We start from the raw sequence: 16,548 nt of genomic DNA, 5'->3' as shown, positions 1-16,548 counted from the left end.
AAATCTGTATCTTCATTGGTTAATGGGTACCATGTATGTTATTTGGATACCCTAAAAGCCCTGACTTGACCACTATACAATCTACACATGTAACAAAATTGCACATGTACTTCATAAATTTGTACACATAAAAAAATAATATCTCTGCTCTTCCCCTAAGCAGCCTGAGGTGATCTGTTAAAATGGTTCATTATTCATTTGACCCAGAAAACTCCACAAAATCATGCAAATCAAGAGGTTCAAATCTTCTTGTTCACTGTAAGAACTCTCGTGCTCTGCCCGTACATGAACATTCCCTGACACATTGAAATGATCCTCACTGAAAAGGAACAAACGGCTCTTAAACCAGAAGAGGAGGTTGCACAGAAGAAAAAGATATCCCAGAAGAAACTAAAGAAACAAAAACTATGGCATGGGAATAAATTCAGCAGAAAATAAATGCAAATAAAATTAAAAAAAAATCTGTATCTACAACTTTAATCTTTCACCCAGGGACCCCCGGCATCCCCAATACCCAGAATAGTGTCTGGAATATAGTGCAGAGGCGTGAATACTGAGAACACAAGAATCAGAAGACCAAACAGATCATCTCGAAAACTCTAAGTCTGAATCCAGAAGTGCTTCCAATCAGGCAAAATGATGGTACATTTTGGGATTACTGCCCTTCACCTGGCACATGCTGGCATCTTCAAAGACTTAATGGCAAAAATCCATGGAGTTCTTGGTATCCCTTGAAAGAAAAAATTCAACCTAAGTCTTCTCTTCTATAAAGCTTGAAAACTGACTGGTTCAATCTACTGTTCCTTTAAGTACCCAATGTTTTATTACGTAATAAATCACTTAGCAGGTGAAAGAAATTCACAAACCCTGGGGCAATCCCCAGCAGAGCACTGAGGGAGCAAATATTTTTCAAAATCTGGACTGCTTTATTTTCAAAAAAGAAAGAAGTGTGTATGTATGTGATTATGTGTGTGTTTGTGTCTCTGTATGCATGTGTCTCTGCACATGTGTCTGTCTATGTGTGTGTATGTGTGTGTGTGTGTGCACACATGCATCAGGGGAGAGGTGGTGGTATGGAGTGGGGAGTGGGCACTGACTGCCACATCAGTGGAGGAAGGACGGGGAAGATAATCTTCCTTACAAAGGCAAAACCTGTCCAGTGTCATGTCTGGGAAGGAAAATACAGATTGCTTCAGATATAAAATCAGGCCCTGGAAATCGCAAGGCCTACAGAAGATTAATTAATGTCATGCCTACTTCAACCCAAGGCGTTCTCAGATGGAGTCCTGCAGGGGTCCCCATTAGGCCTGGGCTTATTTGAATTCTGGCTAATGATCTGGAGGAGGGTGTTGCCAGTCCACTAATGACTCTGAATCACATTAATTTTGAGGGCTTAAATCATCAGCATAGACTGCAAAAGAATGCACATTGTATTAACTTTCTATTGCTGCTGTAACACATTACCACAATTTAATGGTTTAAAACAATGTGTGTTTATTATCTTACAGTTGTGCAGGTCAGAAATCTGACAAGGGTCTTGCTGGGCTAAATTCAGGGTGTTGAGGGGGCTGCATTCCTCTCTGGAGGCCTTAGGGAAGGACTTCTTTCCCCACCCTTTCCAGCATCTGCAGATCTCTGTCTGGTCCTTACAAATAGCCTGCTACATTTTGGGACCAGGATTGGGACATCAACTCTTTCTGACGCTGTTGTCTCTCTTGGGCTCTCTGCAGCCAGGAAAGCCTCTTACCTCACCAGGGCCCTTATGATTATATTATACCCACTCATTTAATCTAGGACACTGTCCCATCTCAATGTCCTTAACCTCAGTTGCATCTGCTGAGGTTTGCCATGTATGGTGACTATATCTACACGTCCTAGGGATTAGAATGAGGTTATCTTTGTGGGGTGGCAGCATTCTTCTGTTCACTGCACAGGTAAAGGGATTAGAAATCAGAGCCAGGTAAAACTCCATCCCCCAGATGGAAATGAATGCAAAAGGGAAAATGGCTGATCCAAGCTGCTGGGATTCAGCAGGCCAGGAATAAGGAGAAACTGGAGACGCACTGCAAGCAGAGAACTGAGACACATTTCAACTGTGAGCAGGAAGCCAGCCATGTAAGTACCTTTCTGGGCTTGGCCCAGAGAACCCATTCTGGGGAAAGGTAAGGGCCAGGCCATTGCTTCAAGAGTCTATGAATATTCATCTTAGTGTTTGTGTTTAGTTCCAAATCCAAAGTTGGACTAATGTGTCTTAAATAATAAATTATTTCCTTGTGTAGGGTGTCTTGGAAGGAGACTTCAAGGGAGATAAATGTGCATGCTAATGGTTAAAAGGAAACCAGGAGAGGCCTGAGGGCAGTTTACAAAAATGATGTCTGTGAACACACCCTGAAAGCATAGCCAAGGAGTCTAATGAGGAACAATAGGCCAAAATGAAGGTTAGTCAGTTTCAGTCAGGTCTAAAAAATAAGAACTATTGACATGGGGACTGTGGGAAGCAAAATAATAGTCCCCCAAAGATGTCCAAGTCCTAATCCCTGGAACCTGTGAATATATTACCTCATATTTTGGCACTACCTGGTAAACGGACTTCGCAGGTGTGATGAAGTTAAGGATCTTGGAGCGGGGGGGATTTCCTGGGTGATCTGGGTAGGCCCAATGTAATCACAGGAATCCTAAACAATGGAAGAGAGAACAGAAGAGTAGAGAACCAGAGAGCTGGTAGTATGAGAGAGAGCTTGTAGCATGAGAAAGACCCGGTCTGACATGCTGGCTTTGAATATAGGGGAAGGGGCCATGAACAAGGATTGTCTGTGGCCTCTAAAAGCTGGAAATGGTAAGAAAATGGGTTTTCCTTGAAGTCTCCAGAAGCAGGCCAGCCCTACTGACACCTTGATTTTCTCCCAGTGAGACCCAGTTTTGACTTCTGACACTCTGATCTGCAAGATAATAAATTTTTGTGGTTTGAAGACACCAGGTTTGTGGTAATCTATTACAGCAATGATAGGAACTAATAGCAGGAACATGCGTCTTTCGCGGTCTGTTTCCTGTAACAGAGTCTAAGGCTAAATGGATGCTCGCTCAGAGTTTGATTGAAAGAAAGAAAGAATGAATGAATAAATGAATAAATGAATATGTAAACTATGGAACAATCTTCTCATCCCAGAACACTTGGAAATGATGTCACTACTTTGCTATTTAAACTTCTTTTCCTCTTTCATAAGCTTTCTTTGATTAGGAGCATAGAACACCAACAAACCCACAGACACACACACTCTCAGAATACACACAGATACGCATACAAATGAAACAACTGTGGCTTCCAAAGGACAGGCAGAGGCTCCCCACTACCCCTCGATGTTTTTAATTTAAATTAAGCCTCGGGTGGAGAAAACAAAAGGCTGTCCAGTTTGGGGCCCCACAGTGGTCTGGTAGGGTGGCCCATAGCACCTCTAATGTCACAACCCAGGCTGTGAAATGTTCTGAATCACATGACCTTAGACTTTTGGTTCAGGCTAATTAAGCCTCTTCTGACCGTACAGAATGTTCTGGTTTGCAGCAGTTGTTGTGCAATCATTTAAACTGTACACCTTTGCTCCAGAGAGCTAGTTTGATTCTCTCTGCTTCTCTTTTGTTTTTCTGTGGAGAATCCAGGCCCAGGTGGGCTGTTTCCTTTTAAATAAATAAGAATGTAGTCTGCTTGGTGCTCTCATGAGATGTCTGGGCTTGTGGCCATCAAGGAGGCTATTTTCAGAGGTGGGCAGTGGGATAGAACCAGTTAGTACTTCCACCCTGCAAATCTCCTCTCTGCCTAATGGCCTCTTTCTTCCCTCCTGGGGAGGGCTTACCTACACGCACTCTGTATTTGAAAAGGGACAGTGGTGGGAAAGGTCACTGGGAGTCAGTGGGAGAAAATGTTGTTGCAAATGAATCTCTGTCCACAGAGTTAGTGTGGGAGGGAGAGGAGCAGGTTATAGTTTAAAATTTATTTTATCAGATGTTCCATAAGCATGAACTGGGCTTAATGATCGGACAATGTGACTTGGGTATTATGGTGTTATCTTTAAATTACTAGTGAATCCTCACTAGGGGTGAATAAGGAAGAATTCTCACAATCTGTGGAAGTGAGACGATCGCTTGAGGCCAGGAGCTCGAGACCAGCCTGGACGGCATAGCAAGACCCCATCTCTACAAAAAAATAAAAACAGTTAGCTGGGTGCTGCAGCGAGTTATGATTGCACCACTGCATTCCAGTCTGTGAAACAGAGTGAGACACTGACTCCAAAAATAAAGAATTCTCAGAATTTGAGTCTGTGGTGTCTACACATTTCCCACTGTTTCAGCGTCAGCTTGGACTAACGTTTTTACAACCCCCAGTTCTGCAATGGCGTTAGAGGCTTTCTCAATTTCAGATTGCTTTACCTACTGTCTATCTAAAGTGATAAAGATCTTGGAAAAGAGAGTAGTGCTTTCACTTTGGGGCAAGTTGCTTAGCTCATCTATGCCTTAGTTTCTTCATCTATAAAGTGGGGATAATAGCACCAAACATAAACAGTTGCTGTGAGGATTGAACGACTAGTGCATGTGAAGCTGCCAGTGTGGTGCCTGCCTCGGGGTGAGTGCTCTGCGAAAGTCAGCTACTCTTGTTATTGACAAATGCTCATGAGGTACGACCATGTGTCAGGTAAAGGCTAGGTGACTGAGTACGAAGATAACTAAGACAGAGTATCCTGCCCAAGGGATTGTTTGCAGCTTGTTTGGGGGAAAGATATGTGAATAAATACGATTAAGAATCACGGGTGCTGTGAAAATTCTGAGTAGGGTAGAGTGAGGGGCCCACTGTGCCTGGGAAGGGTTTGAGGGTGGTCAAGAAGGGCTTCTAGATCAGACAACTCTGGAGCTAAGGCTTGAAGTATGAGTAGGCGTTTACCAGGCAGATGGGCGGGAAGGCCGTTCCAGCGGGGACAGGAAAGCACCCCTTTCCCCCTGCTTGCTTGAGCACCCATCACAGAGGGCCTGGCAGTGAGGCCTGGTGGCACAACCTGGAGCATTGCCTGCACGCCCCTAAGCAGACTATTTACTCGCCCTTGCTGCCGCCTCATTTTGGTTTGCCGAGGGTGGGGGAATATGACCATGTACAGGGTGTAATGGAGACGAGAACAGCCCTCCAAGATAACTCCGTGTTGGTGATCACAGGGCTTACAGGGAATATGGGGGAGGCCCTGAACCCTAGCTCAGCTTCTTCAGGGGCCTTTCTCAATAGGGACTTTGACTTTCTGCAAAGTGATTGACTTCGGCCATGTCCAGCCCTTGCTTGTAGGGTGCGCAGGTGTAAGGAGGTGTGAGAAGTGTAGGGAGAAGGTAACTCTGAGAAAGTAGGCTCCTTGCACAGACACATAAGAAGGCTCTTTTGCACTTGCTCAATAGTAACTAATTCTTTTATTTCTCTGGCCTAAAAATAAGGCCCTTCACAAATTATTCTGAATCTAACTCTCAAGACATTACCTTCTTTTGCCATTCGCTGTATTCAAATGGTACCACTTGCCATTCCATTAATATTGATGTCTTTCTATCTTCATAAACTTGCTTGTATGAGTCTCCACTCCTGGAATGCAATACCCTGCTACTCAGTGCTCAGTTTGAATGTTACCTTGACTTACGTAGAGGCAGAGGGAATGAAATGTTAGAAGTTACAGGGACCTCGGGATCTTCCACTTCTGCCTCCTTACTTTGGGGAAACCAAAGCCTAGGGAGGTGACAGGGTTGATGTTAGACCAACATTAAAACCAGGGCTGAGAAAAAAATCTCCTGGTTCTTAATTCATTATTCTTTCCATGTGGCAATGCCCTTCATTCACTTTCAATAACTTCCCTTAAAACACTTTTTACATTCCATTTTGTTTTACAATTTCTTTTAATTGTGTTTATAGCTCTGAGGGCAGAGACCATGTCTGAATCATTTTAGTATATCCCACAATATTTAACACAGGCTTACACATGGTAGGTGCTTACTATGTGTACTAAGCTTGAATGAATGAATGGATGGATGGATGGATGGATGGATGGGTGGGTGGATGGATGGATGGGTGGGTGGTCAAACGGATGAATGGGTGGATGGATGGATGGGAGGATGTGTGGGTGGGTGGATATGTCAATGAGTCTTTGGATAATTGCTGATGTAGCAGTGCCCCACGAATGTGCTCAGGTGTCCTATTATTCCCATAGAAGACTTTATCTGCAAATGTGTGTGTCATATAGCAGAGGTAAATAGAGCTGCAGGTGTGGCTTGCTCATTTTCTGATGTGATGAAGAAAAGATTATGAGAGGGGGCTGGGTGAAGAGTATACCCTTCCAGGTGTGTACAATAATAATAACATAGCTCTTTATTTGTTCCAGGTTATGTATTAAGTACTTCTGTGTACATTATCATCTTTAATCCTCGTAGCAACTTTATGAAACAAGTGTTCTTATCGCAGATTTTCACACATTTAAGGAAGTTGAGTAATTTGCCAAGGAAATTTCAGAAGTAGGACTTGAACCCAGGTTGTACTGACACAGAAGCCCAGGCCCTTATCCACTCTATGGAGCTAGGAAATGTCAGGGTGGCAGCTGGCTGCGAGGCCTTGGAAATCTTAGCTGCTATGTTTGAACTGAGTCAGGCCACTAATTTCCTGAGTGGGCAAATCACTTAATTTGGCTTCTTGGTTTATTCTATGGTTTAATGGAAGTAATAGAATCTTCTTAGCAGGAGTGCTGTGAAAATTAATGACTGTGTATAAAGTGCTTTAAGATAAAGATTTTCAGATCAAAGGAGCTGGGGAAAGGGAGTTTGGAGTGCTATTAGGAAAAAGGGAGGACCTTCTGCTTATTCTATTTCCATGGACTGGTTGGTGAATGGGCAATGGATTTGCAAAAAATTCAGCTTCAAATCAATTTTCATTGATGAGGAGTTCTGGGGAGGATGTGGAACCTGGTAAATAATTTCTAGATTCAATTTTCACACGTTTATGAAACACTATTTTTAGCACTATATGATTTTGAAAGAGAATTACTGTGATAAATTAATAATGATGGTAATTAAACACCACTGGGGAACCAGGGAAAAAAGTACACCATAGGTTTCATCTCTGAGTCAGCCTGACTCCTTCATTGACAAACTCAGCATGTCGTATTCTTCTCCTCCATCTGCTTGCACTCAGTCATGGACATGGGAAAGGGACAGAGAAAGAGAAACTCTCTGTATGTCACCACATCCCCTTTCCCCTTCTCTCCAGACAAGAGCATCTCTTTTTTTTTTTTTTTTTTTCAGAAAATTCCTCTGTCACCCGGACTGGAATTATGTGGCATGATCTCGGCTCACTGCAACCTCCACCTCCTGGGTTCAAGTGATCCTCTTGCCTCAGCATCCTGAGTAGCTGGGATTACAGGCATGCACCACAATGATGGGCTCCAAACAGGAGCATCTTGGTATGATTTTTATAGGTAGGTGTATCAGTCAGTTTTTCTGTTGCCATGAAGAAATATCTGAGTCTGGGTAGTTTACAGAGAATAGAGGTTTAATTGGCTCACAGTTTTTTAGGCTGTACAAGCATGGCTCCAGCATCTGCTTCTGGTGAGGGTCTCAGGAAACTTCCAGTCATGGCAGAGGTGAAGTAGGGAGCAGGTGCTTCAAATGGTGAGAGTGGGAGCAAGAGAGAGAAAATGGGGGAGGTCCCAGACTTTTAAACAATCAGATTTCACTTGAACTAACTGAGAACTCACGTATCACCGAGGGTATGGTGCTAAACCATTCATGAGGCATTCACTCCCATGATCCAGTCACCTCCTACCAGGCCCCACCTCCAACATGGAGCTCACATTTCAACATGAGATTTTGACAGGACAAACATCCAAACCTGATCGGTAGGATTTCTGTTTCTTGATTTCTTCACCCTTTATCAGATTGTAGGTGACCACCACACATGCCCTCTTGAATTAAACAACAACAACAACAAACAAACCCTTGGCCTCTTCTATCCCAGGCAGGCACTACTGTAGATTCACATATGCTTTCCCATCCACTCCTTTGTTCATAATGATGGAATATTAGCTCTGTGCCAAGTGCTGCTCTAACACGGGGAGCACAACGGATGTGATCCCTACCTCATGGAGACACTCGCTGTGAAGTAATCACACTGCTAAATAATTAAGCTGTGATGAGGGATGACAAGAGTGTTGAGGAAAATTGAACGGAAGTGGGAAAGCTCATGACAGAAGTCTGTGACCCAGTAGGATGAGGTTAAAGAAGGCTCCCTGAGGATGTGAGTTTGCAGTGAGTCTGAAAGACAAGCAGGAGTGAACAGGATGGCCAGTGGGCATTTTCTGTGCTAGGTGTGTGGGATGCTGAGATGAATAGAACCGACAGCATAGCCCTGATCTCAAGGCTCACCTACTCCCATCAGGGAGATGAACAAACACACCAGTGGTGACAGCACCCCGCAGCAGGGGGTGTAGATGGAGGGAGGAGGAGGGCTGGGGCATGGAATCTTACCCGCAAAGTCTCCAAGGAAGTCAGACTGTCTGGGGCGTTTGAACGGCTCTGAAGCAAGAGTGGGATTAGAAGATGAATGGCAAGGGGGCTGGGGAGGAAAATAAAGAGGGGACATTGCGTGCGAAGGTGCAGATTGCTGAAGCATCCCTTTGAGAAAGGACAAGCAGCTTTTCAAATCCGGGGTGCAGGGACCTGTTGAGGAGTGGCAGTGGCCAAGTTAGAAAGAGCCTTGTAAGTTACAGTAAGGAACTTGAACTTGATCCTATTTTCTGTGGAGAACTATGGAGGGATTTTAGTTAAGGGAGTGAAGTGATGAGATTTGCACTAGAGAGATCTCCCTCTGGCAGGAGTGGGCTGAACGTGGGCTAGATGGGAGGTCAGGAGTCACATTAGGAGCTAACATAGAAAGCATCAAGAGTGCAGATAGGAGAGAAGGCAACTTTGGAATGACCCTGCGAGATGGAGTGACTGACTGCACCTGAGTGGAAGAGTATAAGAGGGAAGTCAAGGACAAGATTCTTCACCACAGTCACTCAACAGTGACAGAGCTTCACTCCGCAGTGTCCTTGAGGACTCCTGCAGCACAGCTTCCTGATGGATGGTTTAGGTTCTCCAGATATCTTTGACCATAGAACCATTTCTATTTTTAATGTATTACAACGTTTACTAACATCCAGAGTGATCTTGCTAAATTTAAAAGCTGAGCATATTGGTCCCTGCTTAAAATCATTCAGTGATTTTTGGGTAAAGTTCAAATTCCTTGCCTTTGACCTTGAGGCCCTTCTTGAACTACTGTTTGGCAGGACCCACTTTGGGAGAAGGGTTCCATGATGACTCTATTTGTGTTTCCTCTTTTAGGAAAATGTCTTTTCAAACCTTTTGCCTATTTTATTTGGTTGATTTTCTTTTTATTATTGAGTTATAGGAGTTCTTTATATACTTTGTATATTTCTCTTATCAAGTGTCTGTGCCGAAAGTGTTTTCTTTCAATCTGTGTCTTGAGGTAACAGGAGGATGTGAAAGTTCAAGGGAAATGATGGTGAACTGAGTTTTGGACAAGATGAGTTTGAAATGCCTGACGGATATTCAGAAGCAGATTACATAGAGACTATCTTGGTTAAGTTTCTACTTTTTTTTAAGAGGACAACATCTTGGCTATTGTCAAGATCTATGCATCTATGCCTTAATTATTAACACCACTTGCTGTCTACATTTTAGGTTGTGGGCCAAATACTGAAACAGAGAAGCCTTTATTATCTGATCCCATGAATAACTTGGTTGTGAGAAACAATAAGTATAGGAAGATATTTTTTAATAATTTGCAGTAAATATATTTCTTTAGATGTTCAGATCTTCACTTGCAAACAAGCCAGACCATCAAATAGTTGCATGGAAGAGCTGTATTGTTTTGGACTCTTAAACGCTCGCTTTATTGTATTATGCCTTGGCATTATGTCTCAGCTTTATAGAAGAAGATTTTTAAACCACATCTATGTGCAACCTGTTGTTGATTCTAGGGAAGGGATGAAGTCCAAAACTTCCTCCCAAATATCCAAAATATTACAAAGCCAGGTTCCCTGCAAGAAATTTTTTAGGATCTAAAGAGAATAAATATTTAGTTTGCTTTTTATTTAGATTTAGTAAATCTAGTAACTATCATATTTCCCTTTGAACTGGCTGATAATGAAGCTGAGATAATTCAACTGTTTAGGGTTACATGGGCTCCTGTGACTTTATGATTTTCTTCGCTATATCTTCCCTTTGATATTTTAATCCTTCATCAAAATATATAATGTATATTATAGATTATATAATCTATAATCTATATATCTATAATATATAATATATATAATCTATATTATATAATATATAATATATATAATCTATATTATATAATATATAATATATAATCTATATTATATAATATATAATATATAATATATATAATCTATATTATATAATATATAATATATAATCTATATTATATAATATATAATATATAATCTATTTTATATAATATATAATATATAATCTATTTTATATAATATATAATATATAATCTATTTTATATAATATATAATATATAATCTATTTTATATAATATATAATATATAATCTTTTTATATAATATATAATATATAATCTATTTTATATCATATATAACATAAAATCTATTTTATATCATATATAATATGTAATATATTTTATATCATATATAATATGTAATATATTTTATATCATATAACATATAATATATTTTATATAATATATAATATATGATATATTTTATATCATATATAATATATAATATATTTTATATAATATATAATATATAATATATTTTATATCATATATAATATATAATATATAATATATTTTATATCACATAATATATATAATATATTTTATATCACATAATATATATAATATATTTTATATCACATATAATATATAATATATTTTATATAATATATAATATATAATATATTTTATATAATATATAATATATAATATATAATATATAATATATAATATATAATATATTATATATAATATATTTTATATAATATATAATATATAATATATAATATATTATATATAATATATTTTATATAATATATAATATATAATATATATAATATATTTTATATAATATATCATATATAATATATTTTATATCATATATAATATATTTTATATAATATATAATATATAATATATAATATATTTTATATAATATATAATATATAATACATTTTATATAATATATAATATATAATATATTTTATATAATATATAATATATAATATATTTTATATAATATATAATATATTTTATATAATATATAATATATAATATATTTTATATAATATATAATATATTTTATATAATATATAATATATAATATATTTTATATAATATATTGTATATTACATTTTATATAATATACAATATATTTTATATAATATATTGTATATTACATATTTTATATAATATACAATATATTTTATATAATATATAATATATTATATATTTTTATATATATTATATATAACATATATTTTTATATAATATATATATTTTATATATATTGTTTCTTTTTTATATATTATATATATCACATATATTATATATTATAGACATTTTATATATTATATATAATATATACATTTTATATATTATATATAATATATACATTTTATATTATATATAATATATACAGTTTATATATTATACATTTTATATATAATATATACAGTTTATATATTATACATTTTATATATAATATATACAGTTTATATATTATATATTTTATATATAATATATACAGTTTATATATTATATATTTTATATATAATATATACAGTTTATATATTATATATTTTATATATAATATATACAGTTTATATATTATATATTTTATATATAATATATACAGTTTATATATTATATATTTTATATATAATATATACAGTTTATATATTATATATTTTATATATAATATATACAGTTTATATATTATATATTTTATATATAATATATACAGTTTATATATTATATATTTTATATATAATATATACAGTTTATATATTATATATTTTATATATAATATATACAGTTTATATATTATATATTTTATATATAATATATACAGTTTATATATTATATATTTTATATATAATATATACAGTTTATATATTATATATTTTATATATAATATATACAGTTTATATATTATATATTTTATATATAATATATACAGTTTATATATTATATATTTTATATATAATATATACAGTTTATATATTATTTATTTTATATATAATATATACAGTTTATATATTATATATTTTATATATAATATATACAGTTTATATATTATATATTTTATATATAATATATACAGTTTATATATTATATATTTTATATATAATATATACAGTTTATATATTATATATTTTATATATAATATATACAGTTTATATATTATTTATTTTATATATAATATATACAGTTTATATATTATATATTTTATATATAATATATACAGTTTATATATTATATATTTTATATATAATATATACAGTTTATATATTATATATTTTATATATAATATATACAGTTTATATATTATATATTTTATATATAATATATACAGTTTATATATTATATATTTTATATATAATATATACAGTTTATATATTATATATTTTATATATAATATATACAGTTTATATATTATATATTTTATATATAATATATACAGTTTATATATTATATATTTTATATATAATATATACAGTTTATATATTATATATTTTATATATAATATATACAGTTTATATATTATATATTTTATATATAATATATACAGTTTATATATTATATATTTTATATATAATATATACAGTTTATATATTATATATTTTATATATAATATATACAGTTTATATATTATTTATTATATATATAATATATACAGTTTATATATTATATATTTTATATATAATATATACAGTTTATATATTATATATTTTATATATAATATATACAGTTTATATATTATATATTTTATATATAATATATACAGTTTACATATTATATATTTTATATATAATATATACAGTTTATATATTATATATTTTATATATAATATATACAGTTTATATATTATATATTTTATATATAATATATACAGTTTATATATTATATATTTTATATATAATATATACAGTTTATATATTATATATTTTATATATATCATATATAATATATACAGTTTATATATTATATATTTTATATATATTATATATAATATATACAGTATATATTATATATTTTATATATATTATATATAATATATACATTTTATATATATTATATATAATATATACATTTTATATATATTATATATATTTTATATATATAATATATATATATAATGACCTGTTTCAATGTTCCATGGAAAAAGGTGAGGTGTAAATACTTAAAGAATACTCAGTGAAGATGGTGTGGAGATAAATGAATATAATGGCTGGAGGGTAGTAGGGAGTTCTCATTTAAAAATATGGATTTGGAAGTCATATTAGTGCAAAGGATAGTTGCTGCTCTGGTGATAGATGAAGTTCACATGGGATGATGACAGGGGCAAGAGGCAGAACCTAGGGGGTGATGCATAAAGAGCAAAAGAAAGCACAGAGAACACAAAGTAGGCTGGGAAAAATATTTATGGAAGTGGGGGAAAAAGGGTGGTATAGTTCCAGCAAAGAGTGTTATCACTAAAGATGGGGGGAGGAATTAAAATAGAGAGAAGGGGTCCACAATGTCAGCTCCTGCAGAGTTCAAGAGAAATAAAGACGTTGGATGTGGGAATATGAAATTTGTTGGTGGCTTTAGCAAATGAAAGATGTCATTTGAGGAAAGAATCCAAGTACAAAGGAAGAAGTTGAAAATGTAGAAACGAAAGGAAAAAATTGGTAAAGAAAGAACCTTGAGGAGGTGGAAAGAGATGAGATTCAAAGCAGAGGGGGAAGATTTGACCTTGAACAAAAGAGGGAGACCATGTCTACTAAGCCTGAGGGCAGAAGGAATGGAGAGCATGGGCCAGGCACGGTGGCTCACGCCTGTAATCCCAGCACTTTGTGAGGCTGAGGTGGGCGGATCACCTAGTTTGAGACTAGCCTGACCGACACGGTGAAACCCTGTCTTTATTAAAAATACGAAAATTAGCTGGGCGTGGTGGCACGCACTTGTAATCCCAGCTACTCAGGAAGCTGAGGCAAGAGAATTGCTTAAACCCGGGATGCAGAGGTTGCTGTGAGCCAAGATCACGCCACTGCACTCCAGCCTGGGCGACAAGAGTGAAACTCCGTCTCAAAAAAAAAAAAAAAAAAAAAAAAAAAAAAAAAAAAAAAAAAAAAAAAGGACAGCATGGCAGAGGCCAGGCAGCTGTTCACCAGACTGCCAGACCATTTTTCTTTCTTCTTCATATGCAGCCGGGTGACATCCTAGTCTTTTTTGCCATTGGATGCAACATATGGTTGAGTTCTAGCCCTTGGAATGTGATTGGAAACGCGTGTGCCACTTACTGAAATTCCCATGCATGCTCCTCTAGACTCTCCTTCTTCTGATGGATGGGGATGACAACCTTCAAGGAGGCTTTGAAGACCATGTGGTGGAGATAGCAGAGCCTCCTTCAGCCTGAGTGCCAGACTTTCTGTGTTGAGCAACTCCCTATGCTCCTAGTTCCTTTCTCTCCAGCTTAGAATCACCCTGGATTATCACAGGGGTGAGATATAAACTTCTCTTGTGAGAGTCACTAAATAACTACAAGTTGTTGCCTGTCACAAAGGTTGTATGCTATAACGATCCTGAATTAGAGAATATCTTTTATTAATAAAAGGAGGTGAGGGAGGGCCTTTTTGAGGAATGGCATTTAGGCAGAAAGCTAGAGGGTAAGAAGGTAGCTGTGCAGAGAACCAGGGGAGAGAGTTTCAGGCTGGGTGAAGAGTAAGCACAGAGTCTGTCGGGGGAGGCAAGTCTGCGTGTGAGTTGTCAGAAGTCCAGTGTGACTGGAGCACAGTTTGTGTAGGGATGACGAGGGGAGCTTGGATAGTTTGGCAAGACCTGGATGGAGTGTGTCTCAAGATCATGGCGGGATGTTTGGAATTTCTTCTAAGTACAATAGGAAACCATTGAGAGGTGCTAGGTAGAGGAACAACTTGTTTACTTTAAAAGCTCATGCTGGCTGCTGTGTGCAGGAGGAAGGGATTGTGGAGGAATGGGGAACCCATTCATAAGCCTCTATTTTGTGGTCCTAATGAGAAATGTTGGTAGTTTGGATTATAGCAGGAATGTTTGAAACAGAGAGAAATTGATTAAGTGCAAATTTTTGGAGTAGACCCAATAGGATTGGCAATAGATTGAATGTGAGGGTTGAGGAAGAGGGAGGGATAAGAGATGACTCCAAGATTTCTGTTTTGATCATTTGTGTGAATGGTGGTGCCAATGAATCAGTTGAGGAAGATGGGAAGATCAGTTTTTAGGGGACAAATCAAAGCATGTTTGAACAAGTGAAATTTGACATGCATTGGAGTATGCAAATGGACATGTAAGTAGGCAGATGGATGTAGGAGCCTACTGCTTAGGGGCAGAGCAGGTGAAGATGGAAATTTGGTAATCATGAAAGAGATTAAAATTCATGAGACCGGATGAAACCACCTAGATGGAGGGGAGCAGGAGCCCTGAGGAATGCTGACATACCGACAGGCAGAAGAGGAGAGGAGGGAGGAGGCTGAGAAGAGGCAGTCTGTGAGGTAGGAGGAAAGCCAGAAGAGGGCAGATTCCCAAATCTAACAGAGGAGAAGGCTTAACAAAGGAGGCCATGGTCAACTGTGTAGACAGCTGGTGAGAGATCAAGGAAGAAGTTGTCCACGGAAACAGAATGTTCCTAACTGATGGCCTCATTTTCTTAGTGGAGTTGGAGGGGGTGTAGAGGAACTGAGATAAACAGAGGTTCAAAGGCAGAGGAGAAAGTTTGGCTCACAATTGTGGGAGATGGAAGAGGAAGGGGGTCAGGGGAATGGGAAAGGGTCACTGGGCAGAGATTGTCAGAGGTGAAGAGGGGCAGCCATGGGCAGTGTTGGCCTCAAGTGTCTGGCTCATGAGTACGTTTCTGACTGACATGTGGATTATCGCCTTCTGGAGGCCCCTTTCCCTGTTTATTCCTCCAGAGCTCATTTTCTCCCCTCCCCTCCCCTCCTCTCCCCTCCCCTCCCCTCCTCTCCCCTCCCCTTCCCTTCCCTTCCCTCCTTTCTCCTCTGGAAGAAGCCTCTGCCAGTCTTGATCTAGTGCTTGGGTGAGATCAGCACCGTGAGCCGTTGAAACAAAGACCAGCTCAGGATTTCTAACACTGGCTCTACCACCCGCTCACTAGGTGTCTTGGGGTGTGATGTCAAGCTTCTCTGCCTCCTTTACCTTATCTATAAGGTAAATAAATAAAACAGGGATAATAGTATT

At 36.2% G+C, this 16,548-nt stretch overlaps 1 long non-coding RNA gene across 1 annotated transcript in view; it reads left to right on the top strand.

Annotated features, from left to right (window-relative positions):
• LOC117975578 (uncharacterized) overlaps window positions 1–7,979 on the top strand; it is a 154,125-nt gene extending 146,146 nt beyond the window's left edge. The window contains exon 4 of the long non-coding RNA XR_008620586.2: window positions 7,309–7,979. This is a non-coding gene — a long non-coding RNA (uncharacterized LOC117975578). The remainder of the gene's footprint in view (window positions 1–7,308) is intronic.
• The last annotated feature ends 8,569 nt before the right edge of the window (window positions 7,980–16,548 follow it).

Source organism: Pan paniscus, chromosome 14 (genome assembly GCF_029289425.2).
Source record: "Pan paniscus chromosome 14, NHGRI_mPanPan1-v2.0_pri, whole genome shotgun sequence".
NCBI classification, from domain to species: domain Eukaryota; kingdom Metazoa; phylum Chordata; class Mammalia; order Primates; family Hominidae; genus Pan; species Pan paniscus.
Note: the sequence above shows the minus strand (reverse complement) of the source record. Positions and strands in the feature narration are given on the sequence as shown.